The sequence below is a fragment of the Papaver somniferum genome, chromosome 9, assembly GCF_003573695.1.
Source record: "Papaver somniferum cultivar HN1 chromosome 9, ASM357369v1, whole genome shotgun sequence".
In the NCBI taxonomy this organism is placed as follows: Eukaryota; Viridiplantae; Streptophyta; class Magnoliopsida; order Ranunculales; family Papaveraceae; genus Papaver; species Papaver somniferum.
This window is the reverse complement of record NC_039366.1, coordinates 100,158,728-100,168,764: the sequence shown is the minus strand read 5'-3', so window position 1 is coordinate 100,168,764 and position 10,037 is coordinate 100,158,728. Positions and strand designations below refer to the sequence as shown.

At 37.1% G+C, this 10,037-nt stretch overlaps 1 long non-coding RNA gene across 3 annotated transcripts; it reads right to left on the bottom strand.

Moving 5' to 3' along the window:
- Positions 1 to 766: 766 nt before the first annotated feature.
- On the bottom strand, positions 767 to 3,555 carry LOC113313303. Of its 3 annotated transcripts, none has more exons than XR_003341786.1 (6): positions 3,120 to 3,555; positions 2,631 to 2,699; positions 1,928 to 2,478; positions 1,760 to 1,840; positions 1,513 to 1,613; positions 767 to 1,084 (listed from the first exon to the last, which is right to left on the bottom strand). It is a non-coding gene; the product is annotated as an uncharacterized LOC113313303 (long non-coding RNA). The 3 variants fall into 3 exon arrangements; XR_003341785.1 differs by having other exon boundaries at positions 2,631 to 2,694; XR_003341784.1 differs by having other exon boundaries at positions 2,631 to 3,555.
- Between the last annotated feature and the right edge of the window lie 6,482 nt (positions 3,556 to 10,037).

Sequence of the window (10,037 nt, the reverse complement as noted above, 5' to 3'; positions counted from 1 at the left end):
TGACAAAATGAAATTTAAACTCACTGCCAATACCAAACTAGAGATCTAGTGGGTAACAAAGACATACACTTCGCTTTCAAAACTTTTGCTTTGGGGATGCACTGGCATATGGGCACTTATAGCAGGTATACTGGACGCGTGTACTGTGTTTTTGGACAAGAAATTAGATACCGCATACTTGCTTGGTGGTAGTTGTAGATGAAGAGTATTATCGGGGGGCAAGAAGAGCAGTGCTCTCCCGCACCGTTTTACAGGGTGGTCAATATTTTCTTTTTCTTACAATTTTATTGTTCAAGTGTTGCTCTGTAAACCATTCTTAAAGTTAGAGGAAACCCTTTGCTCTGATTTCCATGCAGTGCTAATACGGAATATGTGCATGTAGTTTATGATGAGATTAGATGGGGCAAAGGATCTTTTCACTGTCAAGCTTAATTCAATTCAATGTTCCCTCAAATTTTTGGTTTCTAAAATAACACCCCTGCTAACCCTGGAATATTTTCATTTTCGCGATGTGAAATTCTTTGACTTGTAATATGTGTTTTATAAGCAAAACCCTGTTCAAGCAGTTTTCTTGTTTTGGATCTGTAAAAAACTCGGCTCAAACAGTTAATTGTATTTTGAACAAAAAAAAAACAAGTACAGATTAGTTATTCAAGGCTATCAGATTAGTACAACAGACAGTTATTCAAGGCTATCAGATTAGTACAACAGACAGTTATTCAAGGCTATCAGATCTTTGTAAAAATGGTGATGGAGGCGAACAGAATGCAGGAAACACAAAACCTTCGCATAACTAATTTAATATTATTCAGTTTCAGGTACAATTATACAAGGTGCTGTCTCATTCTCTAGTACAGCTGACTTGCCGCGGGATAGTAGAGAATATGTTCAAAAAATTGTGCTCGAGGAGAACAAAATATTAAACGAACCAGAGAAGGCTCCTCATCTAATAATTCCTAGTGTCCTGTACTCACAAACAGAGAAGGCTGTAGAAGACCAGTGGAATGAAGGCATTATCGAGTTGTGCAGTGTATACCTCTAATAACCCACTCGCAGTCACAGCTATGAGGAGGGAGATCCAGTGCTGCATCATTAGAACATTCGACAACGATTATGGAAAACAAATGATTCGATCGAAGTCCTAAATTCCACAAGAGATTGAGGAAAAGGATTGCTGGGTTTCTAAAGGTCCAGTAAGGCAAATGAGTAATAGAACTTGGATACATCGAAGTTCACACCAAGGGGTATTTTAATCAATTTCAGCCATAAGTTTTTATTAGAAATGCATGATTTTAAGGGTCAAGGCTATAATTTACTGCTTATTATGATCGACAGGTTTCTATTTTCATAGTTGAACCAAGTCTTGTGATCGATATGCACAAGCTACTTTGATACAGACTTGTCTACTGAAGCATCAAAATAATGCGTTCCTCAGAACGACTGTAGCTGGAGTAACAAACATGCATATTTAATAATATCACCGAAACAAATTCAAATTCAATGTTTTCTTACCTGAGAGATTATAAAACCAGTTGATGGTAGAAGTGGAAGGAGAACAGAGCAAGCTGCAAGAACAAATGTTATACCTGCTGCAGTACCTTCGATGGTTTTCGCTGACAAGAAAAAAACAACAGAATATACTTAATAATGAATACAAATAAGCAGGTCTGAACCATCGAATCCCTGCAGGAAAGAACAATCAATGCCACAATTACAGGAATTATACTCATCCAAATCCATTTCTTCAATAGAAAGTTACCTGAATAATGGTAATAAGCTCACTTCTTTTAAAACCATACTGTTCAGAGAGTAACTCTGGCGACATGAGAAACGTGTTGAGCTGTGAAAACGAGGAAACTTCTGATTAGGAATGAATTACATAGAGGAGTGAGTATAAGTAAAATAAATATACTGACTAACCACAAACCTTGGCAACAGTTTGTGATGAATATCTTTGCCAATTCATTTACATGGAAGACTGGTTCCGACATCAACATCGCGTGACAGTGGTGGTTCTAGCGGTGGTGTCAGTCACATCCTGCCCTTTATTGGACGTATGCAAAAGTTTACTTCCCCTCGGTGGGTCTCAATACCAAAAATTATTTGAACTCATCATAGTTATCGTTTAGTCGAACATACAGCTGGCGGTTACTTGTTCTGTTCACACAACATGTTTTTTGAATATACATGAAACAATTACTGTACGTACATTTGCATGAATGTATTCATGACCATTCAATTCAATGTGGATCAAATAACATAGTAATACTGACGGTTGATCACTTAGTATACGTAAAACGGTGAGATTCGAAGCAAGATAACTATATATAATACAAAAATTGTTTCCTCCAAAGCCATGAATTAAAACCAATGCACGGCCAATGTTTCCTGAAACCTGATGACGAATATAATAACTCTACCAGTTTCAAGTTTTCATTTTTTGCTGCAGAATCCCTTCAAAGGTTCCAAGTTAGATATCTGCAGTCCAATCCACTAATTAGCTTGCTGGTAGCAAAATCCTCCAACGATGCAAATTTGAAGGGGGTTATATATGATGGAGGAATGTGATCCACGGATCATGAGAAATTAAAATTGCTAGCTACTTCAAGCAAGTTAATAAGGAGACTTACTTGTAATCTTAACAATGAGGCCCTTCGCCATAAGATCTCACCAGAGAGCCAGCGAAGCTAGACCCTACACTATACTCCAATTTCAAAGTTAAAAAGATAACGATCTAATAAATTACTAGGTAGCATTCAACACCAATTTCAAAGTTAAAAAAAAAAACAAAAAATAGAACCCTAAGAGAGCTGTAATTCCATTTAAGTTTCCTTTATCAAATTTCTACTTCATCTATTCATCTTACTAAAATTCTGTTAGGCATTTATACAAACAACCAATGTTCACAATCACAAACTTATATATTGAATAAATCTCCAATACTACTACGTCTAAACAACGGAGTTCGGTACAGGGGAACAGACACAATAAGGATTCAGAAAGCAAAAAATTTGGATTCATGCATAAGAATTCAGAAAGAAAGGAAAATTTGAAAGAACTCGGTAAGCAAAAATTTTACTTATGGCGTGGAATTGACCCATTTTGGAAGTAGTTCTTACCAATGTCTTTGAAGAATTATCGTGTTCCTTTAAATATGGTGTAATCAAATTACGAAGACGAGATTTAAGAACTTTCGAGGAACAAAAAATTTGATACGAAGTGGTATCTGCTGTACGAAAACGTAGTATGAATCGAACTTGAATCGAAGCTGGTATATTTTGACAAATCCAATTTCAATTCATGCTAATTTTCTATTTCAATTCCATTTGAAAGAAGAATAGATGGATATATATCAATTTAAGGTGAGCAAATATAAGAGAAGGATGAAAAAAATCAACGGGGAAGGAAGATCGCAGGGAGAGTTGAGAAGAGTTGATGTTACGATTAGATTAGGGCTTGGGCAAACCAATTCGAAGAAGAATAAGAGAGTGAGGAAGTGATGATGGTGTTTCCGGTGGTGGTTTGCGTGGGCGGAGAAGAAACTGATGGAGGTTCTGGTCTGTAATGGTGGTGATGTGTTTCGCTGGTTTTGGTGAGAGAGGAAAAACGGACGAGTGATATTTGCCCTTAGAGTTTTCAGAATCTACCAAAATCAGACGGATAGGCAGGCCAAGGAAAGAAAACACAGCGGGGCTTTTTGGTCTAAAAAAGAGACCAAATCATGGCGGTTACTGCCAGGAGTAAGCCCCAAGTGAATCACACCAACGTGTGCACTAATCTTGCCCTTGACAAATTTGATGGTTTGTGATGGTATTAAAGGTGCACAGGAACCGACCTGGACCGAGGAACAGTCCCGGAACCGGCGGAACCGAGCCGATATTTGTCCCGAACCGAGGAACGGGGTACATGTACCGGTCCATAAAATAGGAACCGAGGCTGATGAGGTACAGGTACACGGTCCTGTATAAATCCCGTACCGTCCGGACCGAAAAAACCGACCATAGTATGTGGATTATTTCTTTAGTGAGTATTAGGGCATAATCATTTATCCTCTATTTGGTACATATATTAGATGAGAAATGTAATTACCTCTTGGATTATGTCATATGTGCAGATATGTTGCAACTGCTGTTACTTCCATTCATGAAATGAAAAAAGGGTTCAACATCGTCTTTCAATGGAAAGTTGCTATACAGCCCCCCCCCCCCCCCCCCAAGGGATCACACATCTATGAGGTAAGAAACATCTTTATTGTTTATTCTCTTCAATTGCTGAAACCTGAAACCTAACTATGTATAAACTTTTCAGTCTCACAGTTTTTGTGGCGCCCAAAGCCACCATCTTGCTTGACTGCTGAAAAGGAAGAAGAGATTGCTAAAAACCTTAAGATATACAGGAAGAAGTGATCGAGGACCAAGATGTCAGTGCTCAACTGAGCGAGCAGGATAAAGAAGGCAGCTGCAAGAATCATGGGCATCTTGGATTGTGAAATGGAAAATGAGGCAGCACTTAAGAGATGGTGAGGCTAGTGCTGATGAAGAAGAAGGATATGAAGCCAAACAAGTTGAGGTCCAAGGAAATTTTGGATGTTAGGGTTCCAGATGTTTCAGCCCAAGCCTGACCAATAAAATCCAAGCCAAACAAGGTACCGACTGGTACCGGTCCCGTACCGGTACCGGTCCCAAAAATTCAGTACCGACCTCTGGGGGTACAGGTATTCGGCCTCGGCAAGAACCGAGCCGAACCGTACCGTGTGCACCCTTAGATGGTATATTATTTATGGAATTATCCGTCTAATGAGTTAGACCTAGGAATGTCAATGGAATACCGAGTTCCGGATTCCGTAACCGATAATCCGAGTTCCCATAGGAAATATTCCGACGTAGGCAATCGAAAATCGGTAGTGGAAAATTATCGGTAATTTTTACCTTACCAGAACGGTATCGGTTTAGACACTTACCGTTCCGTTTATTACCAGTACTGGTAACTATTGTCACACGTGTATATTGTACGTGTTAGGATTGCGATGTCTCTTATCTTCCCTATTCTTCTAGTCTTCCTCTTCTATTCGAAACAAAAGGAAAAAAAAAAACTAAAAAACAGTTCGAGAGTCGAGAGAAAGAGATCGATACTCAGTTCACTGATAAACTATAGAGATAGATCGAGGGAAAGAGATCGAGAGAGAGATCATGAGCAGTGAATCATGAGTTAGATTCTAACTAGTTTTCATTTGGAGAGAACATTTCCCTAATTTTCATTCAACTAACAAGTAAGATTTCCCTAATTTGTTTATTTTTTTTAAAATCGACTCCTGCAGTCAGTTTGTTGTTCATTATAATTGAATTTGACATGGTTGGTATGATTGATTCATTATACTAGTGTTTCTGAAATTAGGGCTTATGAAATTAGGGTTTCTTAGTATCTGAAATTGGGAATTTTAAAATTAGGGTTTGTTTTACCAAATCGAAATTAAATTAGGGGAAAGATGCTTGTCCTGGTATGTGTTTGTCTGCTGAACCTTTATGATTTTAGTCACTGGGACATATATGAATGCTCTCATTACCTGGGAGATTATAAAACCAGTCGATGCTAGAAGTGGAAAGAGAACAGAGCAGGCTGCAAGAACAGATGTTATACCCGCTACAATACCTTCAATGGTTTTCTCTGACAAGAAAAAGAGCAGAATATCCTTATTACTATAAAGTAACACAAAGTAGCAGGTCTAAACCGGCAATGCTGCTAATAGGTACAGATGACTAAACTTCAAAGATCACAAAGTTAATCACAGCCTGTTTTGCTCCACCTGAGAACCCCATACTTGTATCCAACCTGCCTGAAGACAAAACAAAAGCAAATCCTATAGAAACTAAATAACTTTGGAAGGGGAAATGTTCCATATATCTCAAGCTAGTTCCTATTTTAATGCAAAGTAACGGTAACAGAGAAAGTAAATTCACCATTGTATCTCCAATTCCTAAGCTCAAGATTCCAGCGAAAGGGGCAAGCGGGCGATCGTTGAAATCAGTCGACAACCGTTTAGGAAGTGCACATCCCAGCAACAGTGAAAAATGGCTGCTGTAAGAAACTGACATACGTATGACCCAAAAATATTGGAAAACAAAAATAACGTAGAATTAGACCACTCGCCATCTGAATACAAATCTGTTATACCTGACAATAAGGAGCTCAGAGTCGCGATGGTCTGTAAAGGCATTCATGAACTGGTTAATATGCTTCCCCAAAGGTCATATTTTCCATACCTGGCTACACAAGTTGTGGTTATGCAAGGGTTCACCAAAGAACTGCAACAAAAGTGTAAAAACAGTAAAATAGAAAGAAGTAGCTTATCAAACATTAAATCTCTTGAGAATACTTACTCGAACAATTTCTAATATCAAGAAAACAGCCAGAGCAGCACCAAATGCTAAATCAAGGAAACTGTACTGGAAAATGCAAACAAATTTAACCAATGAGAAATACTGCTACACCAATGAGTTATGAACTAATGCAATATATAATTACAGAACAATCATCAATCTTTTCTTCAATCACCTGGAAGATAAGAGCTGGTGAAAACATTAGAACAACCACAAAATGGTAGTATTTCCGAAGAAGAATCCTCTCAATTTTGCTACTTTTTGAAATATTATAAAAACGCAAAACTGATGCACATATCACAGAGACCCAATATATACATAGTGCAAGCCTTTTCAGTGGCTCTTCGAACACAAAATTCAATATCCTGCCAAAAACCAAGTATTTGCAAAATTAGTCATATTGACAGATACCCTAGTCTGCCCCACAAAGAAATGTCAAATGTGTATGATCTAGTCTATATAGTATAGGACTTTTGTCTCATAAGAAGTAGAAAATATAATAGATAGACTTTTGAGTGATAGATAAGTTCAAGTCTCCACATACCTTTTTGTTGATGAAGTTTTACGGTTCCTTGTATAGATCTTCGTCGTTGTATGACGAATCGCCATGAAGTCCTTGAGCTCAACTACACTTTTCTATCCTAGTCCGAGACTTAGCTATGTAAGCTAGAAATCAAGACTTATAGTTTTGATCACTAACATTGACAAACATGCTTGAGATAGCAACGCATGCGAGGTCGACCGAGCTATGCTCTAACAATCTCCCCCTTTGTCAATTTTAGTAACAAAATTATTAATACATATGGAATACAAAAAAGATAAACTTTAGTGGCTCCTATTCCATAGTCTAATCTTCAACGTTCCCTGAAATCTTCGTCCTTCTAAGTACTCCAATGATCCCAAAGGTTGTAAGTTTAGCATCACCGTTGTTGAAGATCTGTAGCTATAACAGTGAGAGAAATCGAGATTCTCGATCATTATTATACAGTGTCATAGTATTATTATGTAATATCAAAGTCCAATTGTATCACGACTTTAACAATAATACTACGGTGATATATATCACTCCCCCTTAGTCAATACTCCATCTCGATCATGTAAACCACTCCCCCTTACACAATGATCCGAAAACCATATGTATTTGTAGTGCGAACTACATTATTTCTCCCCCTTTTTGTCAATAAAATTGGCAAAGGTACAAGAACGGGATCATAATGAAATTTCCACAAGAGACATTTCATAAACTAAAAGAAAAATACATACCAACTTAATTTAGATGCAATCATAAATCCGAAGCTAAATGCATTCATCAAGGAGTTTTAAGATACAAGATAACCCCTATAAAATTCCACAGCCGCACACCCCGCAAGATATTACCATTAAGCACAAGTTCAAAAGAACTCTCCCCCATTTGATGTCATTCCCGAAAGAACAACAAGAGCGACCTTAATTAAGAAAGAAAAGAAGGATTTTAATTGGACACCAAAAACCATAGGAATGATTTTCTATATCCAAAGCTCAACCAAATTAATCACAAGTAAACCCATGATTAATTCAATTGAAAACGCAACTAAATCAAACCACAAAAGTGATCAATTTAATTGAAAGTGCTCAACATAAGTAAACTTACGGAGCTACGACTAAGGTAATCATACGGAGATGACTAACTTAATCGTTCACATACTCAACATAAGGAAAACCTTACGGAATATACGACTACATTAACCAATAAAACATGATTAGTATAGCCGTTCATATACTTAACACAAGAATTTGTGGAATATATGAAAACTCAACTAGATTAATTACAAGAGAACCTATAATTAATCTAATTGGAATACAAACAACCAAACTAATCACCGAAGTAATCAATTTAATTATTTTGGGCTCAACATAAGAGAACTTATGGAACCCCGACTAAGTTCATCATAGAATATGACAACCTTAACCGTACATGTACTCGACATAAGAAAAACTTATGGAGTACAAACTAAATAACCAAACTGGTTGATTAATTTAGTTCCTAATGCTCGACATATAACATCTTATGGAACAACCAACAAGCCAATAAGAATAATTGACTTAGTTGTATCGTGCTCAACATAAGACACTCAATGGAGCCTTCACGGTAAAACATAACAAGATGGATCAATGAAGATCAATACCGTGGATAACATACAAGGATTTATTCTATTTTCCATCATAACGATATAATAGACTTTATCCTTGTCAAACAAAACATATCATCCTATTTTCCATCAAATACATGACTGCATAGGCATAAGTTTTGTATATGTCAAAAGTCCATTCGTCCTTTCATCAATACGAGTATCGATTCATAAATGACTTTACTTTTGACCGCAATATGGGATCTTCAAGTTCACGGACGCAAACAATACATATCCCATAAAAATATTGCAACATTACAAACCATTAAAATACTGCAATAAACATCATCCTCCAAATATTTTTAGAATTTAATACCAATAAACCTAAAAAATAAGCATAAGAAGATGAAAACAAAAATAGCTATGTGTAGTCACAATCATCGCTATTCAAAGCACTAGTTATTCTTCCAACTAATCCAAAAATAAGACATCCTAGGTGACAATGCCTTTGAGAAATTCAGCATCATTCCCGAACTCTTTGTTGTCAACAGCCATTGGAACATACGGTTCACGAAGATAGGAGTTTATATCAACGAATTGTCTTGGCTGATTATGTCGTACCAGGGCTCTCTGAATTTCTAAGGACTTTGACACAAAAGCCTTTATTTCACGAATCTCCTTTCTTACTTCCTTCAACTCATCAAGAACATCGGAAAACTTCTGAGAGTTAGAAGGCACAACCCTGGGATTTCTTGTATTCCTTATTTTTCTTTTCAGGGACTTGGAAACAGGAGATTTTTCTTTTTCCTTGATTGAAGATTTAACAATCATGTTGACATCCTTTCCATCTGACATGGTGCTTTAGAACATTTATAAACAACTGGATTTTGTGTGATTGAATCACTTAACTCAACAAGCAATCTTATATAGGATGTCAATAAGGAAAAAGGAATGTAGGGTTCGAAACCTATTGACAGGTTCGTATACGCCCAACTCTAAAACCCTATAAAGAGTAGAATTGTCGATAATAACCCTTTATTTATTTGATAGACAGAAAATAACAAATCTAAGAAAAGAAGGAAAAACTTTACTGAAGCCTGAATCAACACTCAATCTTGTCTCTTTTCAATCGGGCACATGAGACAAGATTTTCCCAACAACACAATCAAGTTGTGTTGCGATGAACAACGATTTGTCCATCTTTTTCCTCAAGGGAGGAATCTTCAGACTTCTGTCTATCAAAACGATTCGACCATACTTTCTTTTCAAATGATCTTACTCTATCCCTGGAAACCAACTTCTTAAACGAAGATAAGATCCTACATACCTCGGCGGTCTTCTGAGCAAGTTTCAGCTTCCTTGATAATCGATCTGCTCTTCGTTGAAGTTTGCTGGCGTGCCTTATTTGGTGCTTGTACTTGTAATACCTTGATAGTTCGTGTCCCTTCATTGAACAAAACGAGCACGTCAAACTTGGACAGTATTCAGGCATCTGAGATGTGCAAGCAGCTAGACATACAGTAGATCCTGAAACATTACTGACAGGGTTTCC